The sequence below is a fragment of the Myotis brandtii genome, unplaced genomic scaffold, assembly GCF_000412655.1.
Source record: "Myotis brandtii unplaced genomic scaffold, ASM41265v1 scaffold176, whole genome shotgun sequence".
Lineage (NCBI taxonomy): Eukaryota > Metazoa > Chordata > Mammalia > Chiroptera > Vespertilionidae > Myotis > Myotis brandtii.
In genome coordinates, this window is record NW_005356519.1 from 310,143 (window position 1) to 335,676 (window position 25,534).

The 25,534-nt window shown below is 38.7% G+C and overlaps 1 protein-coding gene and 1 pseudogene across 2 annotated transcripts in view; one reads left to right on the top strand and one right to left on the bottom strand.

Moving 5' to 3' along the window:
- The window catches only part of MLIP (muscular LMNA-interacting protein), a 243,626-nt gene that overhangs the window by 37,664 nt on the left and 180,428 nt on the right, over positions 1–25,534 (top strand). The window lies entirely within an intron of this gene.
- Positions 21,382–22,543, bottom strand: LOC102262044 (annotated as a pseudogene).

The following is a 25,534-nucleotide window of genomic DNA, read 5'->3' on the forward strand; positions in this document are numbered from 1 at the left end:
GACTGCAGCTTAGGCCTGCTCCCCGCTGGCAAGTGGACATCCCCCAAGGGCTCCTGGGCTGCCAGAGGGATGTCTGATTGCCAATTTAGGCCCAATCCCCCAGGGAGCGGGCCTAAGCGAGCAGGTGGTAATCCCCTGAGGGGTCCCAGACTGCAAGAGGGCACAGGCCGGGCTGAGGGACCCCTCCTCCTCCCCCCTGAGTGCATAAATTTTTGTGCACCAGGCCTCTAGTCATTAAATAATTTTGAAAGGTCCTTGTGAGATAATGTTGAAAGGAAATGAAAGAGCTTAGTTCCTTTATTCTAGTTATTTAAAATATATATTACATGAAATTTTATTATGGTAAAGTTCAACATTGCATGTATTCTGACTGAAATGTTGATGGTAGCTTAAGAATTGTCTCAGAATGAAATAAACAAATTGAAGTTTGACTATTGGTTTTTGAAGGGTTTGACTAAGTTGTGTAGTAGGCAGAGCTCTTATTTCAGAAACAGAGAGCATTCATTCATTTACTTCCTCAAGTTCTTTCTCAGTAAACATCTGAATCTCAGTGTTTACTTTAAATTCACTTTCTCCCAGGTAAAGAATTAAGCCTTGTACATCCATAAGTACATACATATTCATATATAACTATATGTATCTCTCTATATATTTACATTACAAGAGTAATATGAATTCTCAGCTTAAGCATAAATAAGCAAAGGGAAGAAAATGAAAGCACTTACCATATATATGTATGTAATCTTATCACCTGGCATATACTCCATATGCCTTGGAGTATAATCTCCTTGCTTTACATCCGCGCATATACACATACAACACAAAGCACACAGGTTAATTCTGTATATAGTGTTTGATAACCTCTTTTCTTCTCACTTAACAACATGTATGAACATTATTGTTCTCATTCAATATTCTTCTACAATGTGAATTTGTTGGAATAGTGTTGATAGTATAATTTATTTGACAATCCGCTGCTTGACATGTAGATAATTTATAATTTTGTTTGCTTTTGATTTTTGGTAATATAAACAGTGATGGGCTGACTATTTTTATAGTTCAACTCAAAATTTTTAATGCTGAAACATAAAAGGGTGGATGAAGAGGCGTGTTCTGCCACATTGGTTATCATAGGTAATTTGGTAATATAGTGCATTTTTAATATTCTGGCGAGTTGCATGGACCTCATTGTATTAGTCCCCTAAACTCCTTGACGTTTTGAGAATTCTAAAAGGCCACTGAAGACAGTAAGCTCTTCTCCTGGTGTTCTTCACCTAACACTAACGGTTTCTGTATGCTGATCTTGCACATGAACTCCTATGGATCTGAGCCTGTTGTGTTTACCAACATACGCTGGACTTCCGAGTTTCTGTCCTCATGCTGCTGACTACTGCTGCAAGCTTTTGTTCCACCATGTTTCCAGCTCAGACTTTTGAAATCCAGCTCTTTGACAAAGCCAGCTCAAAGGTCACTTTTCCAAGAAAGCCTCCCTTGTCTGTCAGAAGGAGTTTATCTGCATCTCCTTTGTGCTCCCTGCTCTGCACCTCTTTTCCCCACAACCACACCCAGGCTGCAACTTGGACTTGGTGTAACATCTGAATCTCAGTGTTTACTTTAAATTCACTTTCTCCCAGGTAAAGAATTAAGCCTTGTACATCCATATTCATATATAACTATATGTATCTCTCTATATATTTACATTACAAGAGTAATATGAATTCTCAGCTTAAGCATAAACAAGCAAAGGGAAGAAAATGAAAGCACTTGCCATATATATGTATGTAATCTTATCATCTGGCATATACTCCATTTGCCTTGAAGTATAATCTCCTTGCTTTACATCCGCACATATACACATACAACGCAAAGCACACAGGTTAATTCTGTATATAGTGTTTGATAACCTCTTTTCTTCTCACTTAACAACATGTATGAACATTATTGTTCTCATTCAATATTCTTCTACAATGTGAATTTGTTGGAATAGTGTTGATAGTATAATTTATTTGACAATCCGCTGCTTGACATGTAGATAATTTATAATTTTGTTTGCTTTTGATTTTTGGTAATATAAACAGTGATGGGCTGACTATTTTTATAGTTCAACTCAAAATTTTTAATGCTGAAACATAAAAGGGTGGATGAAGAGGCGTGTTCTGCCACATTGGTTATCATAGGTAATTTGGTAATATAGTGCATTTTTAATATTCTGGCGAGTTGCATGGACCTCATTGTATTAGTCCCCTAAACTCCTTGACGTTTTGAGAATTCTAAAAGGCCACTGAAGACAGTAAGCTCTTCTCCTGGTGTTCTTCACCTAACACTAACGGTTTCTGTATGCTGATCTTGCACATGAACTCCTATGGATCTGAGCCTGTTGTGTTTACCAACATACGCTGGACTTCCGAGTTTCTGTCCTCATGCTGCTGACTAACATACGCTGTTCCGAGTTTCTGTCCTCATGCTGCTGACTACTGCTGCAAGCTTTTGTTCCACCATGTTTCCAGCTCAGACTTTTGAAATAATCCTCTTTGACAAAGCCAGCTCAAAGGTCACTTTTCCAAGAAAGCCTCCCTTGTCTGTCAGAAGGAGTTTATCTGCATCTCCTTTGTGCTCCCTGCTCTGCACCTCTTTTCCCCACAACCACACCCAGGCTGCAACTTGGACTTGGTGTTGTCTAGTATTAGTGTTGCTATGTAGCATTAACATACCTAGTTTGAAGTTATTTAATAGTTAATATGTAGTATTAACATCTGAAGCGCTATATCCTACAGTGAGCATGTTTTGGTCATCTTTTGTTTATGATACATAATATAGTGCCTTTCAGGTGTTTAAAATCAATGCACAATCTTTGTAATAAATTGCTTAGTATTTTAAATTTAAGACACTTCATATATTGTTTTTTTTTCTTTTCATTTTCAGTGCAACACAAAAGCAGGGAATGGGTAATAATAACAGAAACAGAAAATTCTAATTTGCTGATTATCTTAATCTTGTTTGAAAAAGTACAAAATCCACAACATACAAAACACCCCTAAACTCAACTGGAAATAGTCTCTTCATTTATCCCCCTCATTACTTGTTCCTGAGAACTTCTAATGTCTCTCTGAGGCCTTAATTATTTCTGATAGTGTCACCCATGTTGTAGATAATTTGGGGGTGTATATAACTTATAACAGAAATGAAATCTGGTTTCTGATCTTAGGAGGTATGCAAATGAAGAACAATTTGATTGTGAGAAACACTTTAATCTCTCTGTGTCTCTAAGAACAAGAATATATCTCTATGGTCTAATCCTATGTAATAAAAGCCTAATATGCTAAGTGTCCAGTCGTCTGGTCATCCGGTCATCCATTCAACCAATTAAAGCGTAATATGCTAATGATATGCTAAGGCCACTCAACCGCTTGCTATGACATGCACTGACCACCAGTTACTTCCTCTGGTTCTTTCTCAGTAAACATCTGAATCTCAGTGTTTACTTTAAATTCACTTTCTCCCAGGTAAAGAATTAAGCCTTGTACATCCATAAGTACATACATATTCATATATAACTATATGTATCTCTCTATATATTTATATTACAAGAGTAATATGAATTCTCAGCTTAAGCATAAATAAGCAAAGGGAAGAAAATGAAAGCACTTACCATATATATGTATGTAATCTTATCACCTGGCATATACTCCATATGCCTTGGAGTATAATCTCCTTGCTTTACATCCGCGCATATACACATACAACACAAAGCACACAGGTTAATTCTGTATATAGTGTTTGATAACCTCTTTTCTTCTCACTTAACAACATATATGAACATTATTGTTCTCATTCAATATTATTCTACAATGTGAATTTGTTGGAATAGTGTTGATAGTATAATTTATTTGACAATCCGCTGCTTGACATGTAGATAATTTATAATTTTGTTTGCTTTTGATTTTTGGTAATATAAACAGTGATGGGCTGACTATTTTTATAGTTCAACTCTAAATTTTTAATGCTGAAACATAAAAGGGTGGTTGAAGAGGCGTGTTCTGCCACATTGGTTACCATAGATAATTGGGTAATGTAGTGCATTTTTAATATTCTGGCAAGTTGCATGGACCTCATTGTATTAGTCCCCTAAACTCCTTGACGTTTTGAGAATTCTAAAAGGCCACTGAAGACAGTAAGCTCTTCTCCTGGTGTTCTTCACCTAACACTAACGGTTTCTGTATGCTGATCTTGCACATGAACTCCTATGGATCTGAGCCTGTTGTGTTTACCAACATTTGCTGGACTTCCGAGTTTCTGTCCTCATGCCGCTGACTACTGCTGCAAGCTTTTGTTCCACCATGTTTCCAGCTCAGACTTTTGAAATCCAGCTCTTTGGCAAAGCCAGCTCAAAGGTCACTTTTCCAAGAAAGCCTCCCTTGTCTGTCAGAAGGAGTTTATCTGCATCTCCTTTGTGCTCCCTGCTCTGCACCTCTTTTCCCCACAACCACACCCAGGCTGCAACTTGGACTTGGTGTTGTCTAGTATTAGTGTTGCTATGTAGCATTAACATACCTAGTTTGAAGTTATTTAATAGTTAATATGTAGTATTAACATCTGAAGCGCTATATCCTACAGTGAGCATGTTTTGGTCATCTTTTGTTTATGATACATAATATAGTGCCTTTCAGGTGTTTAAAATCAATGCACAATCTTTGTAATAAATTGCTTAGTATTTTAAATTTAAGCCACTTCATATATTGTTTTTTTTTTTCTTTTCATTTTCAGTGCAACACAAAAGCAGGGAATGGGTAATAATAACAGAAACAGAAAATTCTAATTTGCTGATTATCTTAATCTTGTTTGAAAAAGTACAAAATCCACAACATACAAAACACCCCTAAACTCAACTGGAAATAGTCTCTTCATTTACGCCCCCCCCCCATTACTTGTTCCTGATAACTTCTAATGTCTCTCTGAGGCCTTAATTATTCCTGATAGTGTCACCCATATTGTAATTTGGGGTGTATATAACTTATAACAGAAATGAAATCTGGTTTCTGATCTTAGGAGGTATGCAAATGAAGAACAATTTGATTGTGAGAAACACTTTAATCTCTCTGTGTCTCTGAGAACAAAAATATATCTCTATGGTCTAATCCTATGTAATAAAAGCAAATATGCTAAGTGTCTAGTCGTCTGGTCATCCGGTCATCCATTCAACCAATCAAAGGGTAATATGCTAAACAGAAAATTCTAATTTGCTGATTATCTTAATCTTGTTTGAAAAAGTACAAAATCCACAACATACAAAACACCCCTAAACTCAACTGGAAATAGTCTCTTCATTTATCCCCCTCATTACTTGTTCCTGAGAACTTCTAATGTCTCTCTGAGGCCTTAATTATTTCTGATAGTGTCACCCATGTTGTAGATAATTTGGGGGTGTATATAACTTATAACAGAAATGAAATCTGGTTTCTGATCTTAGGAGGTATGCAAATGAAGAACAATTTGATTGTGAGAAACACTTTAATCTCTCTGTGTCTCTGAGAACAAAAATATATCTCTATGGTCTAATCCTATGTAATAAAAGCCTAATATGCTAAGTGTCCAGTCGTCTGGTCATCCGGTCATCCATTCAACCAATCAAAGGGTAATATGCTAATGATATGCTAAGGCCACTCAACCGCTTGCTATGACATGCACTGACCACCAGAGGGCAGATGTTCCGACTGGTAGGTTATCTTGCTGTTGGGGTCCAGCTGATCGTGACTGAGCGAGATGGGCCAGACACACCCTGGAGCCTTCCCGCGGTCCCTCCCTGGCTGGTCAACCTTCCACATCCCTCCCCAGCCCTGATTGTGCACCAGTGGTGTACCTCGGCCTGGCCTGCTCCCTCTCGCAATCCAGGACCCCTCAGGGGATATCAGAGAGTCGGTTTCAGCCCGATCTCGGAGGCCAGGCTGAGGCACCGGGCCTCTAGTCTAACTATAAAAGCCTATAATTTTTAAAGCATGGTTGTTGACACATAGATATGATTTAATAAGCACTTACTATGGATTAAGCATATGCACAGATTTTGGTTTTGGTTGCTGGTCACAGAAATTCAACTCAATTTGCTGCTGATAAAAAGGACATCATTGGCTGGTGTACCTGGAAGACACAGGCTATGGACTTTAGGCGCTGCTGAATTTAGGAGTTCAAATGCTGTGTTCAGTGTTCTGCCTCTTTGCATCTCATTGCTGTTCTGCCTTTCTCTGTCTTCTGGCTTCTCTGTGTTGGACTCACTCTTAGGTGGGATCGTAGGATACCGTGGAAAAGATGGATGGTGACAGTCTCAAGCTAGCAAATTAGTAGTGAGGACTCTTAACTTGCCAAAATTAGGTGTAAGGCATAACCCTTTGCCCAATCACTAGATCCTGGAGAAGAATTATATAATCCTTGGCTGTGCTGAATGTCAAACTGGGTGTTTGTGGGACAACTGTGATAAATAGCCACACTGGGACCAATGAAGTGGAACAGGAAGTAAAGGAACAATGGGGTCAGGAAAGTATATTAAGCTCCTATCAAAATCATGACACTCTTGGGGCAGAAGAAAAACTTAAAATTCATCTATCTATTGTTCAGTCATCCATTGAGAACATCTATATAGCTTCTGCAATTCTGGCAAAAAAATAAAAAAAGATTTAGGTTATGTTTAAATAACACAAATTTAGAGAAAGAATTAGCATTTTTACCTTTAAAAGACACAGATATCTGTATTTCTTTACACAAAATAACAGAAACAGTAAATAGTTATCTATATAAAAATGGATAAACGACAAATCAATGTTCCGCTCGCCCTTTCTCTCTCTAACATCAATAAAAAAGTTAAAAAATGGATAAACATTGTGAGTAATGTTTATATAATTGTACTAAAAATTCCTTAAGCCCAGCTGGTATGGTTCAGTGGTTGAGCATTGACCTATGAACCAGGAGGTCATGGTTTAATTCCCGGTCAGGGCACATGCCCAGGTTGCAGGCTTGATCCCCTGTAGGGGGCATACAGGAGGCAGCATATCAATGATTCTCTCTCATCATTGATGTTTCTATCACTCTCTCTCTCCCTCTCCCTTCCTCTCTAAAATCAACAAAAAATATATTTAAAAAAATTCCTTGAGTTGTAATCACTAGTCTTACCACTCATTCAAGAATGCTATTTGCTTGCTGTTTCTTTACAGACAAAATAGAGTAAAAATATGCTTCTTAAAAAGAGGAGAGTGATGATCCAAGATAGAAATATGAGAAAACAATGTGACAAATTTTAAGCATGTATTGCTAGAATGAGAGAATAAATTAGAGTGTAGAATTGAATCTTGTTTGGGTTCTCAAGTGAATTTGTTACTATTTCACAGAAAAAAGCAATGGCATTGCAAATGAGGGCTCTTATTATGCCCCTCTACTTGGAATGAAGAGGTAATGTGAGAGGAAGGTATGTGGATTGGTGGCTTATTGGCATGGTTGAAAAAACATATACAATGGTTACTTCATAGCATCATTGACGGCTGACTGTGGGACGGGGCTCCAGCAGGTGCTTTGTACACATTATCTTCTCACAAAGGTGGGCACTTTCCAAAGCCCCATTTCACAATGAAAGGACCTATGACTGAGAGCAATAATCATGTGCCAAGGTCACAGACCTGATTGTGACAGTACCAGGACTTGAACCTCAGTCTCCTTGATCTGAGCCTGAAGCTGTGTTATCTGGTGGGTTGAACCATATAGACTTCCCATATGATTCAGAACAGTTATAAATATATCAGCTATTTCATAAGATGAAAGAATGTGCTTGGTACTAGAACTTTGACATATTAAAGGGATGATGTTTATATTTTTCTACCTTTAAAACCTCATTCAAGATGTTTCTTCTCTCACAGTTTAGAGAATATATCTTTCTTTTCTTCTAATTCTCCTTCCAGGCAAATGCAATGTGAAATCTGAATTATTAGTAGTACTTACCATCGTCAGGGACATGGGAAAAAATCCTATTATAAAGTTCAAGTGATGTGATATTAATTTCTTGATTTACCATAGCAGGTGGTCATGAAATTAAAAACAGAAGAAAATAAACCCAACTGCAGAATGCCATTATGATTACTAGTTTTGTGACCATGGGCACATAACTGAATGTGATTCAGTCATAATAAGCTAATATACCTTGTAGAGTTATTGTGAAAATTAAATGAGAAAATGTAAGTGAAGAGCTTACCACAGCGCCTAGCCGAGTAAAATTTCCCTGTTATTGTTAGTTTCACTTTATTTTCAGGTTTTGAAGTGTGTATTGGAGAATGGTATCCACTGGGGATTTTCTGAGATGGTTTGCTGATACAAGTCCACTGGTGGCTAATACAATAAATAATGCAGGACTTGAAATGAAGGCTCCACAAAGCACCCCCGGGCTGTTTGTTAAACCTCGGCTCTGCTATCCAGGCGTGTGGTGCTCTTCAGGACCAAAGCTTATTTCAGAGAGCAAATTTTACTTAAAGGAAAGCATCCAACTTTGTTATCTGAGCTGCGTGAGAGAAATGTAGCCACGTGACACTTTCTGATCTGCTGGAGTGTTGCCTATCTGCAGATTTGCCCTTTCTTACCACAGGACCAAAGCAGTGCAGCCATAGCACTACTACAAAGTTCTCAGCAGTTACAGCAACTTGTTAAAAGGCCCTCCCCCTTCCCTTGCTGAAAGGCTGCTTCTTTATCAGCACTCTCCCGAGAATGTGCATGCCACAGTGAGTCACGCAGTAAGTTCAGTGCTTCCCAGCAAGCAGCTTAGAGTCAAGTTCTGCAGCTATTCTTAGCTGCTCCACACCCTGTAATGAGAGATACTGGATGAACTTGCAAATGACACATTGTACTGATGACAAACGGGGTGGATCGTGATAGATTGAGTTTCCAAGCCTCTGTTTTCTTTGGTGCAATAAGGACAGTGGGGGGAAAAAGCCAAAAAAAAAAAAGTCTTCCTCAGATCAGTACGGAGCAGATACAGCACCCTGTAGTGGAATGTGTGCTGAAAGCAGGAGCTTGTTTCTTTGCAATTCTCTGACCTCCACCCTGTTCCCAATCTATAATCAGGGCGAACTTAATGATATCAAGGCGGTTATAATCTCTATCTCATTTGTAAGATCTCATTGTGGTTGTGAATAATTCAGAAGTAGTGGCCTTGCTTTCGAATGGCAAGTAGAACATTGAATCATCACCTGCATCAACAAGGAGACATTTTCCCTGGCGGCGTGGACATTAAAGTCAGCATGCAGACAATAAAGTGCCTTTCCTAGCGAGATAACTGTTCCCACCTTTCCTTATTCATTTTCTCAAGAAGCCAGACATTTCCTAAAGCAGAAGGAATGTCCACACAGGGTGGGAGGAAAAGTAAGTTTACAGTTGTTCATATGGAAAGTAATATGATAATAAATAGTAATACAAGAATAAACTCTGTTCCGTGGACTCACAACTGTAAATCTACTTTTGCCTCACCCTGTATATTCATTATAGTGCCTATCAAACTGTATCATCATTCTTTTTATATATCTGTTTCCTGAGTATACTTTTTTCATCTGTGTGAACTTGTAGCATAACGCCAGGCACATAGTAGGTAATACATACCAATATGAACATACAAATATGTGTATATGTATTGAAAATGGGGTGACATTATATATGTTTTTTCACAATCTTACTTTGAACATCTAACAAATACCATGGAGATTTTGCATGCTATTAAATATGGAAATACATATTTTTCATATATTTCATTTTACAGAAGAATCACAATTTACCCAGTCCTCTCCTATTGGACTGGTTTATAATTATTAAACCAACTAAAATTAAACAATTAAATTAATTAAAACAGTTTATAATTATTAGGAGGAAGGTCCATTGCAGTGTGTTTTTATTCGATCTCTCTTCACTTGTTAATTCAGTCAGCAAGTATGTATTGGTTACCTCCTCTGTGTCAGATACTGTTTAAACTCTGGGAATACTATAGCAAGCCAACATTTTAGTGAGAATAGAGAAATAATAAACAAAAGAGATTAGAAAAACATAATATTGGATCAAACTAATCACTTATGATCTACGTTTCTTAATGAATGTGGCACATGAACAAGTATAATTATTAAATATATATTTTCAAACATGTTCAGTACTATGGAGAAAAGTTAAACAGGGAGCACTGGAGGGAAAATTTAAATAGAATGACATCTGAGTAAAGACTTGAAGGAGAAGGGTCCTTGATAACCTCTTTAAGGGCAGGGATCATGTCTCTTTGCTCATCCTTATGTGAAGATAATGGCCATCAGGGAGCTTAGAATCTAAGGTCTAATGTTACCTGAGTTATTTCCAAGTTTTGAGGGTAGGAAAATATTTGTATTGTCTCTCTCTCTGTGTGTATATATTTATATCTAATAAAAGGGTAATATGCTAATTAGACCAGACATCTTCCAGACATCCTTCCGGACAAAGCCACGGTGGCAGGGGCTGAGGCAGAGGCAGTTAGGGGGCGATCAGGCCGGCAGGGGGGAGCAGTTAGGGGGTGATCAGGTTGTCAGGGGGGAGCAGTTAAGGGGTGATCAGGCCAGCAGAGGGGAGCAATTAGGGGGTGATCAGGCCGGCAGGGGGAGCAGTTAGGGGGCGATCAGGCTGGCAGGGGAGGGCAGTTAGGGGCAATCAGGTTGGCAGACAGAGGCAATTAGGGGCGATCAGGCTGGCATGGGAGCAGTTAGGTGCATCAGGCCGGAAGGTAGAGGTGGTTAGGGGCGATTAGTCAGGCAGGCAGGCGAGTGGTTAGGAGCCAGTCGTCCTGGATTGTGAGAGGGATTTGACTGTGGGATCAGGCCTAAACCAGCAGTTGGACATCCCCCGAGGGGTCCTGGATTGGAGAGGGTACAGGCCAGGCTGAGGGACCCCCCTCCCATGCATGAATTTTGTGCACTAGGCCTCTAGTTATATATAAATATTTAAAAAATATGTATTTCATTATTTTCAAGCTTTTCTACAACAGCCATATACCACTTTTATAATAAGAAAACAATGACATATTAAGTTTAATACTTTCTTCAATTACTTTGTTAGCATATCACACTGTGGACACATGTCATGGTTGTAAACCACCTACCCCCTTCCTCAGCCTCATTCATAGGACCCACTATTGACTTATCCATCATGCACATAGGCAATCCTTTCTTTGCTCTAAATGCAACACTTTGTATTTGCATCTTTAAGTTTTGGCTCTCAGTTACCCAAGTTTGGGAAATTGTAAAATTTCTTTGAAAAACTGAAGTGGAACGCACTGTACAGCAGCTTGAACGTGAAAGGTCAAGCCGGCCTCTGGGAGCAATTCATAGAGGCTTTGCTCATTTCTTCTATCTTCTGTCCCCCATTTTGAGAAGATGTTGCTCTTTCTTTTTGTTGGAGGTCATTCTGCTCCCTGCACCTCTGATAGGCTGCTTTATGAATCGATGTACTAGGGAGTACTTGCAGAAGTAAATAGTGGGAGACTCAGGAATGAGAGATTTGTTCTGCTTCTGAAAGAATGCTTTTATATTTTTTATGTAGCATATTTTTAGTTCACTCTGTAATACTAAAAATGCCCCAGTCTTTTATATGTAGAAAAATGCTAAAACCCATTTCTAGAAGCTTACAGGCAAAAATGCCTTTATTTCTACAACTATTGTCTACTCTCATGTAAAATTCCTAGCTCTTTTTAGTGAAACATTTCTCTTACAGAGTGAATAGGAAAATAGTTTAAAAGTGTTTGCAACTGAAGGAAGAGAGATAGGAAAAAATTTGCTTAAAGTTCATAATATTAGTTTTATTCCCTCCTAGTATTTGCATAGGAGCTGATAAATATTCCAAAGCCTTTTTATGTCTCTCCTGTGGTTTTCACACCGCTCTAAGGTAGAATGTTATTTTGGTACATGCTTTATAAATGAGAAAACTAAGGCACAGAAAAGAAAGAAAATTACCCAACAGCATACGGTTAACATTTATTGGGTACTTACCCGTGTCAGGCAGGATTCTAAGTACTTTCTATATATTCACCCATTTACTTCTCACAATAGCCCAGATGATGTTGGTATTCCTTCTATCCTAATTTTCCAGAGCAGGAAATGAGGCATTGAGAATTTAAATGACTTGCTCAAGGGCATGCACAGCTAGTTAGTGGCAGAGATAGCCATTAATGCTGGCTCTGACCCCAAACCCTGAAAACATGATTCAGTAGAGCTGCTCCACTGGGTAGACTGAAGTCTGTTCCGGAGTCTGAGCTCTGGAAGGTTCAGTAGCTGCAGCCCTGGTAGGAGCACAGCCTTGGGATGCAGAAGTGAGTCAAACTAACCTTGAGATTTCATCAGTGAACTCACAACAAAATGTATTCCTAGCAATTCTATTACATTTGCTATCCATAAAGGATAATTAATAAAATACCTTTCAATTTGCATTCATAGCGGGTAGGGGTAGTACTCCCTTTTTTGGGCAGCAGAACATGTATTCTTAGGAGAAGTTGAGAATATAGTTCTCCAGTAACTTTCCTCCTTCCTGCAGAAATCTCTTTATGATATCTCTGACAAATGCCAACTCATTTCTTTTTTTAAAATAATTTAACAAATATCTATACTTTATTCAGATTTCCTTATTTTTTTAAAAAAAATTCTTTATTGTTGAAAGTATTACATGTTTTTCCCCTCATTGACCTCTTCCCACCCACGCCCCCGCCCCCAGGCACATGCCCTCACCCCTCTACTGTCTGTGTCCATTGGTTATGCTTATATGCACGATTTTGTGAATCCTCCAAGTTTGTTCTTTCTCAGGATTGCTGCAGCTATTTGGGGTCTTTTTTTATTCCACACAAATTTTTGGAGAGTATTTTAGGTCTGTGAAATATGCCATTGGTATTTTAATGGGGAGTGCATTGAATCTATAGATTGCTTTGGGCAGTATGGACTAGTTATTTCTTAATGCTCTTCTGTTCCAGAATCAGGTCCAGAATACCATATTACATGTAGTTATTACATATCCTTAGGCTTTTCTTGGTTGTGACAGTTTTTTGACTTTTCTTGTTTTTGATGACTGACAGTTTTGATGAGTGCTGACCAGACATTTTGTAGAATGTCCTTCAATTGAGATTTATCTGATGTGTTTTTCATTTTTTAAAAATTTAAATAGCCAGACCGGTTTGGCTCAGTGGAAGAGCGTCGGTCTGCGGACTGAAAGGTCCTGGGTTCGATTCCCGTCAAGGGCATGTACCTTGGTTGCGGGCACATCCCCAGTAGGAGGTGTGCAGGAGGCGGCTGGTCGATGTTTCTCTCTCATCGATGTTTCTAACTCTCTATCCCTCTCCCTTCCTCTCTGTAAAAAATCAATAAAATATATTAAAAAAAATTTAAATAAAAATTTTTTTATTACCATTTATCTACTCTATGCTCTCTTCCACATCCACCCCCCTCACAATCACTATACTGTTGTCTATGGCCATGAGTTCTCTCTCTCTCTCTTTTTATTTCTTTTGCTCAATTCCCTCTAATGCTCAACACCCCTGCTTGGGCATGCCCAGCCATGGCAAGTCTCTTAATTTTTTGATGCAGTTTGTTCTATTTGGGTATAACTTATTGCTGGGAATTTCATTTATGCATATCTCCCACACATATATTTTTGATCAAAATCAATGCCCTGATTGCATTAAAATATTTTTCTTTAAGGATTGCAAGATACAGAAAGCAATCTCTACATTCAAATAGAGCCCCATTTTATCAAGAGAATACAGGAGGACTTTACAAACTCTATGGGACAGGGAGGTAAAAATAGAGACTTAATGTTTAAAAAATATATTAATAGTTATTAACAGGGGAGAAAATTTGTAATAATACATTGTGTTAACTTCTATAATTTTTCTACTTTACCTCTGAAACTTTCATTGTAAAGCTAGATTATAGTAGTAAGACTATTATAAGCAGATAATTTTGGATGACAGACTTGGAACAAAAATTTACATTGTGTGAAGATTATGTGTGTGTTTGTGTGTATGTGTTTTAAAAGGGGTAAAAAGGGAAAGATGTAGGAAATAAATTGGGCATATTAATTGAAAGGCTATTTTTATAATTAGGTCTTTTCAATGTCAAAATTTCAAGTATTAAAATTCAATTTGCTAAATAATTATTAAGCATCTTCCTTGTGCCAGACTCTGTGTTAGGTACTGGGATTATAATGGAAAAAACACAGTTATGGTCTTTGCCTTTAGGGCATTGTGTGTGTTGGGCAAATTCCTGCCAAGGGCATGAGTGGACTGAAGTGCAGGCAGCATTCCCCTTGGTCAGCCTGATCCTTGGCGAAGGCCCACATGTGGCGTGGGGAAGGGAGACCTTTATCTAAGCAGCACAGATGTGCTGTATGGGCTTGTGGCCATCTGCCTGCCTTTATAGGGCTTACATTCTAACAAGAAAGGCAGTCTTACAAATGACAAATAACTATGTGATTAGGATTACAAAGGGGAAACATAAAACACAGAGGTATTTCATTTTGATCAAGAGGCCAGGAACAGTCTCCTTGAGAAAGTGACATTGATGAGCACTAAATATATGACTAGGAATTGAAGCCACATTGGTTTAAATGAAAAGAAACAGTTTCCTTATCCATGCCTCTCTCAAAAAGTTGCTGGTAACATTGGCCCCTCAAATATCAGATATTGGCTGAAAGATAATTGTAATTCATAATTAGTTGAGGTAGGAACCAAATGTCTAGGGGAGGATAAAGACAGATAGAAGGAGAAAAAGGAGGGGATACAGAGAAAGTTATATGGACATTGACTTACCTCCTCCTTCCACTGGAGTAAATTGGAGCTTAAAGCTAAACCTGCATGGTTTCAACAACAACCAAGGAAAGTACTACAAGTTAATAATAATATATAATAATAATATATAACAATAATATATAATAATATATTATAATTTGGAAACTGATGTATAGGTTGGATATATGTACTTGTTTAATGCAGGGAGGCAAGGCGGGGCGGGGGAGAGAGAGAGAAAGAGAGAGAGAGAATTTTGATTCTTACATCTTCAAAGCTATGAATTGTGTATTCAGACACCTTTCTCTAGGTACCTAGCTTGCTTTTTCTCCTTTCTTTTCTATGTTCCTTTCAACTGAATGTGCTGGTTCTACTTATTTTTTGGATAAAGGAAAAGATTGCACTTAGGCCTCAAATCTATCTGCTATTTGAACAGTTATTAATAAAATGTTACTTTGATTTGCCTTTGTGCATGTTGCTCCCTTGGAACTTTTTGAAGTTGAGATAATTTGCAAAACTCAGACATTCCCATGAGTCTTGCCATATTATTGTTAAAATATCACTGCTAATTCCCTTCAATGCCTCTTCTTTATTCTCAAAATTGAAAGAAGATGAATATATAGGGAAGAAAAATAGGATAGGGATTAAAATTTGGTGGCAATTAAAAAAAACTTTGGAATGTGAGTGTCAGAGGGAAATAATCATCTGCAATGTTCTCATTTCAATGTTCATGAGTGAATGACCCTGGATTCACCAGGGAATGTTGTTTTAAATATCCTGCTGACCATAAGTAACAAGTTAGTATTTTGGCATGTCTAGCGTTTCTTTATAGTGACTGGTTATGTAGTTAATGGTTGTTTAGAAAGAAAAAGAATGATAGAATGTGTATAAATTTGTTAGCTGTTATGCACTTTGGTTTTGATTAGAAAATCATTCCATGGTCAAATTTAGTTTCTTTTCTATGATTGGTGTTTCCTTGTTCTCAAAATAGTTTGAACCTTGATTGGAAATAAATCTAGTTCATCCATAATGGTTATGTATTTATTTCCCCAAAAGTCTGACTAAAATGTAGACTTTTGTTGGAAGATTTTTAAGAGTAAACATAATGCTCTTGTATAATAGTATTACATTCTATAAATTTAGAGAATTAGGATAGTGTAAAAGTGGAAATGACATAAATTGCTATGTGTCTGGAGACATCTTATGTAGTTTTAAGTATTCTCTCAGAAATGCCTAGATACCACTTGAGCCACTGAAAGCTATAGTTACCTTCTCTACTTGTAAAAGATGACAATGTTATATCTTAAATGTGGCATTCTAGCCAAAGTTCTAAAGCACTTCATGCTGAAATGACGTTTTCCTGAATCATAGTTATTTTAGCAACTCTTTCTTCTTAACAAGTTCAACCGAGATGTAAGAAATCTTAGGAGAGAAGTTATTACCTGTATCGCAATTTGACCTTTCACTGTTAAAATCAATGTTCTTAAATGTTTCCAAAGGGCCAGGTAAGAGAAACAGGAAGCAAACCTCAGCTGGATGAGAATGTTTGTTGGGTATGTGGTTAATGATTCTGTGTGGAGGTCACAGTTGTGAGATGTGACTCCCACTTTGCATTCTTTCCTGAGCCACGCTATCTCACTATGCCTCTAGTCATTCAGCTAATACATATTTATTTTTATTTCAAAAAATATTTTTATTGATTTTTAGAGAGAGAGGAAGGGAGAAGGAGATGGAGAGAGGGAGAGAGAGAAAGAGAGAGGGAGAGAGAAACTTTGATTGGTTGCCTACCTCATGCACCTGGACTGGGCTGGGGATTGAACTTGCAACCCAAGTACATGGCCTTGACCAGGTTTAAAAGTCATGACCCTTCTGTCTGTGGGCTTATGCTGTAAACACTGAGAACACTGGCCAGAGAAAAATTATATGATCTTATTAATAGGTGTAGAAAAAGCATTTGATAAGATACAACATCCATTTATGATTAAAACACTCAATAAAATGGTTATAGAAGGAAAGTACGTCAACATAATAAAGGCCATATATGACAAACCTTCAGCCAACGTCATACTCAATGGTGTCATTATTATTCCATTGTGCCCACGTCTTTGTACTAGGCACCAGGCTCTAGCCTTTGAAGAATTTATTTCATTCCAGAGACAAAACATACAAATTGAAGTTAAGTGACATTGAAAAAAATGAGATCTTTTATGGATTAAACATTGTGCTAGAGTTAGAATATAAAAATGAGTAAGATATCATCCCTGCCCTCAGAAAGTTTACACTGGAGAATTGATATAAAAAATGATTGTAAATTGTATTGTAATAATATTACCAGTGCAGATATGAAAAACAGAAGTGATCAGAGTGTTATGTACAGGTGGGTTATACAGGACAATCTTAGAAGGGATGAAAGTAAGACAAAAGTTAGTTTAGAAGTCCTAGGCCTAGTATAAGAACTGCCTAGAGATTTTACTATCCCATTACTCTCGCAAGTTGGTTAGATCTGTTTTTAAAACTACTGTCTTTTAAAAATCTTTGCTTTGAAATGTACTAAATTTTGCTCTATATATTTAAAATATTTAATTTTTTTGGAGAGTTCTTAAATCCTTTCTAACTGACTTGATTTTACATTAGACACTTTTTATTCAAAAAGGAAAAAGCATTCAGAGACATAAATTCCAGCCCTTTCTATCTGAATGACCGGGGCAAATTAACCAAATCAGAGAACAAATTACTTTTAATATCAGACTTAAATCTAGACTTCTTTGTCGTGTTTCTTACTTCCAGCCCAAACACTATTCTAATGTATTAGTTCACCCCAACAGGCTGTTCTTCCTACTCTCCTTTTCTATTAATGATACCCTTATTATCCTAATCACAATTTTTACTTTCCCATTTTCCTACCCCTGACTCCCCTTGGTTGTCAAGTTCAGACAAAGCTTTCTTTATAATGTTGTTTGAATTCAATCTATCTATTGTCCACAGCTAATTTCTTGGGGCATTTAAGGGACTTTTGTAAATGTCTCCATTACACTGTACGTGTCACAGCCAGGTGAATAGCCCTAAAAGCCTCTTTACAATAAATCAGACTGTTTTCTTTTTTAAAAACTTTATAGTTGTCCTCCATGATGAAGTCAAAACTGTGTTAGACTTTAAGATGATCTATGGTCTAGGCCTAGTCTACAATTGCTCACCTTTCTGAAGTCTTTTCTGTAACCTGAAAGCAGAGGCTCTTTAATTTACGGTCCTCAGGAGTGTCATAGGATGAAGGCGAAAGAAGAGAGAGAGAGGTGAGGCATTCTGCTCTAAGCCTCTATGAATCCTGAATTGGCTTTAATATTTATTTCTCAGTTTTTTAAAGTGGAAAAAATGATAAAGGAAATTATCCATTGGAAAACAAATGAAAAAGGGAAAAAGTCAAGTTTAAAATAGCCTCTTCATATATTTTTGAACATAAATTAGATCTTGTGCCTGTCACGCAGTGGCCACTGAATAAATGTTTGTTGAATGAATAAATGAATGGTCAGGGCCAGAATTAAAATGGGTCAAATTTTTCTTTTTGCCCCGATTCCTCAGTTCCTTCCCCCTTCCCCCACCACCTTGTTTCTCTTTTAACCTGAGAACTCCTAATACTCTCTGTATCAATGTGTATGCACACGTGTGTGTGTGTATGTGCACTTTTAAAAATAATTGAAGAAAAAATTACATTTGTATAATACCTATTTTATAATATTTACAGGAAAAATCTTGCATATGGTAAAAATATTATGACCTTGGTATGTTTGATTATGGTGTGCTAACTCTGTATATACAATTAATATTTTTGTTTATAGGTATTAATGTACTACAAATAGGTATTAAGCAATTTAAACTATTTAGATTTACCTAGTCAATATTGTTATGGCTCAAGAAATCAAGATAGATTCATCCCCAAAAAAGTCAAAGCTTTTTAAAAATAGACATGATTAGATGTGTAGGGGAAGGCAGAACTAGGGCAGTGGTGTGTGTGTGTGTGTGTGTGTGTGTGCACGCTTTCATAGTCTATAAAAAGAAAATCTTATTTCAGATTTTATTGCCTGAGGCAATAAAATAGAGAATCCATTTTGTTCTTTCTGAATTCTACTAGTATGCTGAACTTACTTGGTACAAAGAGTTAGAAAGCCCATGTATAGATTTAAATTAAACACTTCCTTTTATCAAGAACTTCCAATAGTGTTTCCTTGTACTTAAACTTATTCAATTTTGGGGAAAGAAGCATCAGAAAGCGTTAGAAAGAAGCATTAGATTTTCACAGTATCAGGTCGCTGGCTGCTGATGGCTAAAATAAAGCATCTTGGAGGTTTGTTCCCCAGCACCATTGAATCCTAATGCTGTATGGGTATTCCATTTATCAGCACAGTATGGAAGAGTGTGTGATACAAGAGTCGTGAGACTCAAAGTCTCTTTGAAAAGCCTCTAAATTTTGGTAGCAAGATAAACATTTCTCCCTGGTATGAGTTAAGGTCAGCTGCAGTTTTTGGAATAAGGAAAGGTCTGAGGGCAGAGGGGATACAGGAACACCAGAGACAAAGGAATGGATTCACATTAAACCAAATAATGCACCCTCAGCAACGGACAATATTTGAGGCATTAAGGAGTTTAACTGTATACATACACTTATTGCAATTACTTCTGAGTTCTGATTTGGAAGAATCTGGAATTAGCAAGCAGCTGCCTATCAGGGGATCTCCTTTAATATAGTGTTTCTATGTTGCTAAGAGTCAGGATTGTTAACAGGAGAAAAGTAATGGCTAAAGAGAGGTAATATTAAAAGTGATTGAGTGATTCTTTTTTATTTTATATTTATTTTTTTCAGTTACGGTTTATATTCAATATTATTTTATATTAGTTTCAGGTGTACAGCATAGTGGTTGGGAAAATCATATACTTTACAAAGTGTTCCCACCCGATATTTTCAGTACCCACCTAGCACCATACTTAGTTATTAAAATATTATTGACTATATTTCCTATGCTGAGCTTGACATCCCTATGACTATTTAGTAACTACCAATCTGTACTTCTCAATCTCTTCACCTTTTTCACTCAGTCTCCCAGCCTCCCTCCCCTCTTGAGTAGCTCTTCATTTAGATGGTAGGTATATACATTCTGGTTCTGCTCAAACTAGTAAAATTGTGAACAATAAACTTCTTTGTTCCTTGGTTTCTGTCTCTGAAGAATATAAATGTACCTGCAAAGTATGATTGTTGTGAGGCTAAAATGAATTGGTCTATGATAAACACCCAGAATGGTGCCCAATAAATGCTCATTGTGTGTTTGTTATTGTTATTAACTAAACTAGAGGCCCAGTGCACAAAATTCATGCACAGAGCGGGGGCAGAGGTTCCCTCAGCCCGGCCTGCACCCTCTTGCAATCCAGGACTTTTGGGGGGATGTCCGACTGCCAGTTTAGGCCCGATCCCGCAGATCAGGCCTAAACCGGCAGTTGGATATCCCTCTCGCAATCCGGGACCACTGGCTCCTAACCACTCACCTGTGGGCCTGGTCGCCCCTAACTGCTCACCTGGATGCCTGATTTTGCCCCTAAAACTCAAGCTTCTTCTTTATTTTTAATATTTATATTTCTTCTTTATTTTTTATTTTAAAAGTCAAGCTTCTTGAGAACATGAGGCATTTAACATTATTCCACATTCCTTATAGAGAGCTAAGCATGGTAAAACACAGCAAATACTTAATACTTATGGGTTTCTATACAAACACTTTCCAACCAGGAATGTTTTAATAGGCAGTCTCCAAAAACTTGAACTGGAAAACCTAAAAGTAGAGTGCTGCAGTGGTGCATCTCGGCTGGCCCAGCAGTACCTGCAGCAGCCTCGGTTCCTGGGAAGCCTGGGGTCAGATAGGGCCCAGTTCTTGAGGTTATTTTTTAATAATTTTGCTTTGGGGGGAAGAGGGCTTCTGGGCAGCAGCTCCATGTGGGGGTAACTGGTGCGGGCTTCACTTCAGGGTTTGGAGGGGAAGTTGTGTCTGTGGGGCCGGACTGCCTGGCCCCAAATGTCACAGCTGAGGTTCTTGGAAGTGGCCCAGCCAAGTTCTTTTCTGCCTTCTTCCTGCCCTGACCCCAGGTCTACGGCTTAAAAATCAGGCCACCAGGCTGGGGCTGAGCACCCCAGGGGCCTTTGTAAACATGGCAGGTCCAGGCAGGGGGAGCTTGGGGGAACTGTAGGAACTGGTGGGGGCAGCCAGAGCCAGGGGAGGGCAGTGCCCCTGGGGAAAGGGGGCATGGGGTGGAGGAGGTATGCTCCTCTAACAGAGACTTAGAGGTACAGAGACTAAGGGAGACAGAGAAGACAGAAATGGGGATAGAAAGAGTGACAGGAAGAGACTCAGAGAAAGCAAGAGAGAGATTGAGACAGAGAAAAATTCACAAAGAAGAGAAACAGACAGACAGAAAGATGGAGTCCTGCTCTGTATGAGTCAGTGGGGGTGGGGGGCCCCAGGTCTCGCACAGGATATGCCAGTGTGAAGGTAAGTGCATGTTGTGTTGCATGAGGGAGGTGTGCTGGTCATGCAGCACCAGCTCCTTCAGAGACCCGTACAGGTTGTAGGGCTCCGCAAAACCCAAGCCAGTGGCCATGTGGTAGATGACACAGCATCACTGTCCACCACCACAGAGCAGGCATAGCAGCCCTGCTGGCTGCTCTCACGGATGAGGAAGGTACCATCCAGTGTGAGGGTAAGTGCATCGTTGTGTTGCACGAGGGAGGTGTGCTGGTAATGCAGCACCAGCTTCTTCAGAGACCCGTACAGGCTGTAGGGCTCCACAAAACCCAAGCCAGTGGCCGTGGGGTAGGTGACACAGTGCTGGGTATCGCTGTCCACCACCACAGAGCAGGCATAGCAGTCCCGCTGGCTGCTCTCACGGATGAGGAAGGTACCCTCCCACCTGCCGTTCAGCATTTCCTCAGCCTGCGAGCGGTTGATCTTGCCCACATGCCAGGTTCGTTCCTCAAGGTGAGGAGGTCATCCTCATTCTCCATCAGTGCATACTGCTCTTCAGGCTCAGTTTTGATTCCCAACCACTCGGTGATTTTCTTCTGCCGGGCACCTTTCTGGGTGAGCCATACCAACTGGATCTCGTGCAGCTGCATGAGGTCTGGCTTCAGGCTGTTCATGTGCTTATCAATCTTCCAGTTGTTCAGGGCCTGTGTCCGAAGCTCCTGTTCCAGCTTCATGTGGCTCTCATGGATCTTGGCCATGTGAGACTTGAGCCGTTCTGAGTTCAGCAGGATCCTCTGCATCTCTTTGTCATTGCGCTCACGCCAGAAGCGCTCCAGATACTCCTTGCTGCACTTCTCTTGAGTCTGGCCCTGCTCTTCGAAGATCTCTTGATGGTTTCATTGAAGGCTTTGATTGCGGTGCACTTCATCTGCAGCTCCTGGGAGGTGCGTGTGTGCTCCTCGTAGAGCTGGTCGTACTCAGGGCTCTTGTTCTCCGCTTCAAACCAAGGTAACAAATGAAACCTTTAATTCTGATCTTCCTCGCCACAACAGAACAGCAAACCTAAATAGAAATAATTTCCCGCCAGAATTCACGTCCAAATACTGCGAGACTGAGGACTGTAGGGCTGACTATGTACATGCGCAATGATAGGATCACGTTCTAGCAGTAGGCGCCCAGGCGTCCTCCACAATCCCACAATCCCACAATCCCACAATCCCACAATCCCACAGTCCTCTGGCTGCATACTTCCAAGTTTTCTAGCTCCTCCTTAAATGGTGTTTCCTTCATTGTGTTGCAAGTCCAGGGCCTCTAATTGGAGAGGATTTTTCTGTTCTTTGGTGTTGATAGCTGTTTACTACAGTGGGGCCTTGACTTACAAGTTTAATTCGTTCCGTGACCAAGCTCGTAACTGAAATTACTCGTATGTCAAATCATTAAAGTGAACGAGTGAGACGTGATGCTGGGCTGATGTTGTGGCGTTCACTGTGACGTTCGCTGTGCCAACTAGCGGTGGGGTATCTGAAGCTGGCTCGTAACCCGAATTTTAGCTCACAACTCAAAGCAAAAAATCGGCCGAGAGACGGCTCGTATCTCGAAAAACTCGTTAGTCGGGACACTCGTAAGTCAAGGCCCCACTGTATGAAACAACCGCCCATTCAGTCCACAGCTGGTGCCGTCCTGGTTCACAAGGAGAAAGGTACTGTGCTGAGCCATTTTCCAATCAGATCTTCCTCTTCCTTCCTTCCAAACCTACTCCAGGCCGACCACCCCAACCCTGCAGACCCTTAAGACCTTCCCCTCTATTTCTTCGACTTTCCCCCATCAAACTCGCACCCTATCACATTGCCTAGGGGCACTCCTAACTGCTCCCTGGGGGGCGGGACCCACCGACCCACCTGGCGGTGGTGTTCTGGTCTCTGGTCGTTCTGGTCATTCTGGTAGTTGGCTTTAGATAGATAGATAGATAGATAGATAGATAGATAGATAGATAGATTATAAAGAATTATTTCTTATCACATCAAAACTACCTCTAGTTGAAAAGAATCAAGATAAAATTCTCTTTTTTTAAAAAAAGAGGACTTAGATGCATATTTAAAGATGTGTAAAGTGAATTTCACAAAGGAGGAATACTAACTAAATGCTGAGAGAACAAAATAAAATATGAAAATGATATATAGGTTTTGATTACAACTACATACGATTCCAGGTGTATGAAAACTGGAAGAGATTGTAAGGGGAAGCTAAATGTGTACAGGGAATTGCACAAAGGAGGAATGCTTACTAAATCATTGTTTCTCCCTAGGAAAAAGCAATCACAAAATTCTTAAGCTATAGCATAAAGGCATTAGAGGAACCAAAAGGAAGAATAGATCAGTGCGATTTATGATTAAGTCCAAGTAAGATTATGAAATCTGGGATGCTTCAGGCCGGTCAATTTTAGATAGCATTTGAAACAATTGGGTCGAATTTTGGTGCTTTGTTCTCTTGGGTTTCCAGCTGTTGCTTCTAGGGGCTGCTGAAACCCTTCCTGGAACAGGCAGTCTAGGCCAACTCTGATTTCCTAGTCAATATACATTTTAGTCACCACTCATCTCAAACTTTTTGCAAATTTAATAGTTTTAATTTATTTAAATAATTTTTTCAATGAGACAGAAATGGATTTCTGACTCTGTATGTGTAATTTCCCCCCGCAATCTCTTCCAGTTTTCATACAACTGGAATTGTATGTAGTTGTAATCAAAAGCTATATATCATTTTCATATTTTATTTAGTTCACTCAACATAACTTTTGTATTTTTTCTACATTTATCTTAGCTATAGAATCATTCATCAAACTTCTGTATAAATCTTGAATAATTTTCCAATTATTGACTATTTCGGTTGTTTTTTTATATTTTCCTCTTAAAATGCTGTTATAAATGTCTTTGCTACGTTTTCCATTTTTCATATTATTTATCTTAAACAAATTCTAAAAATTGGATGATTAAGTCGAAGGCGTAAACATTTCTATGTATCAGGTCAAAGGCATAAGCACTTTTATGTATCGCCCTGCATGTGCACACACATAGCCAGCTTTCGATTTCTGTCAGCATTAAATGTGTGTAATATATTTGGCTCAAAATAAATACTTTGACTAGCTCAGATTGATGCATGAGAGACTGGTGGCCTTTTCTTTCCTCATTTGAGAAAGAATTCTAAGCAGTATGAGTGTGTATGCATATGCATGCATATGCACAAACTTCTGAATATTTGGAGGCAAGAGGACTTTCTCTGGTATTTTGATCATGCTGTACAGCAGTATAAAGCTTGCTTACGTGGGGAGGCCAGTTTAAGTAGAATTTAAAGAGATACTGACCGAGGAAAGGCAATAGATGTTTTTCCCCAGCATTATATTATTATAATTTAATGAGAAGTAGATTGGTTTGGCAGGTGGTTTGTTACTTCAGCAAACACTTTGTGGAACCTCTCCTATTTCTAAAGCACGGAGTTGGAGTGCTGTTACAGCTACAAATAGTAAAAACTACACTCTCAGCCCTAAGTGACTTCTCAGTCAAATAAGGGAGTTAACACATGACCACAAATCAATTTAATACTAATTAGAAAGTGATGTCTCATCCAGAAATAATGTGGAAGTTAAGGAGTATTTTTATTTCCATTACAGGCCAGTGAGATTTGTGTTCAAAACTAATTGCGTAAGCTTTCTTGCCTTTATCAGTGGCATCAGCACATGAAAATATTTGGGAAACTTCATGAAAGTCCAGCATCCTTGTGGAAAGCAAACACACTGTAATTTACCAAAGACATTTATTTATCAATGCACAGTCTCTTCTGGGAGGTTGAGATTAATGGGAGAACAACTTATAAATTATTTAAAAATTTATGAGTTGGCATTTGATCTTTAGCATGACACTAAGATTAATTCAGCACATAGTATGCAGTTGTAGCCGAATTAATCAAATATGCTGAAATGGATAAAAGGAAGAAATTGACTTTGATGTACTGTTTAATAGTTGTCATTACGTTAAATGCCCAGCAAGTTCAATAAAATAGTTTAGAAATAAAACAAAAGGGGAAATGTAAAATTGGCACTTTAATTCTTTCTCTTAGAATTGTACCTTAATTAACCTTCAACAGCTGCTGCAGAATTCTTAAAGTAGCAGATTCTTTAGAAACAGACATGAAAGTTTCCATTTTTTTAATATCATCAGCTTATTCCAATTCACTTTCTAGAATT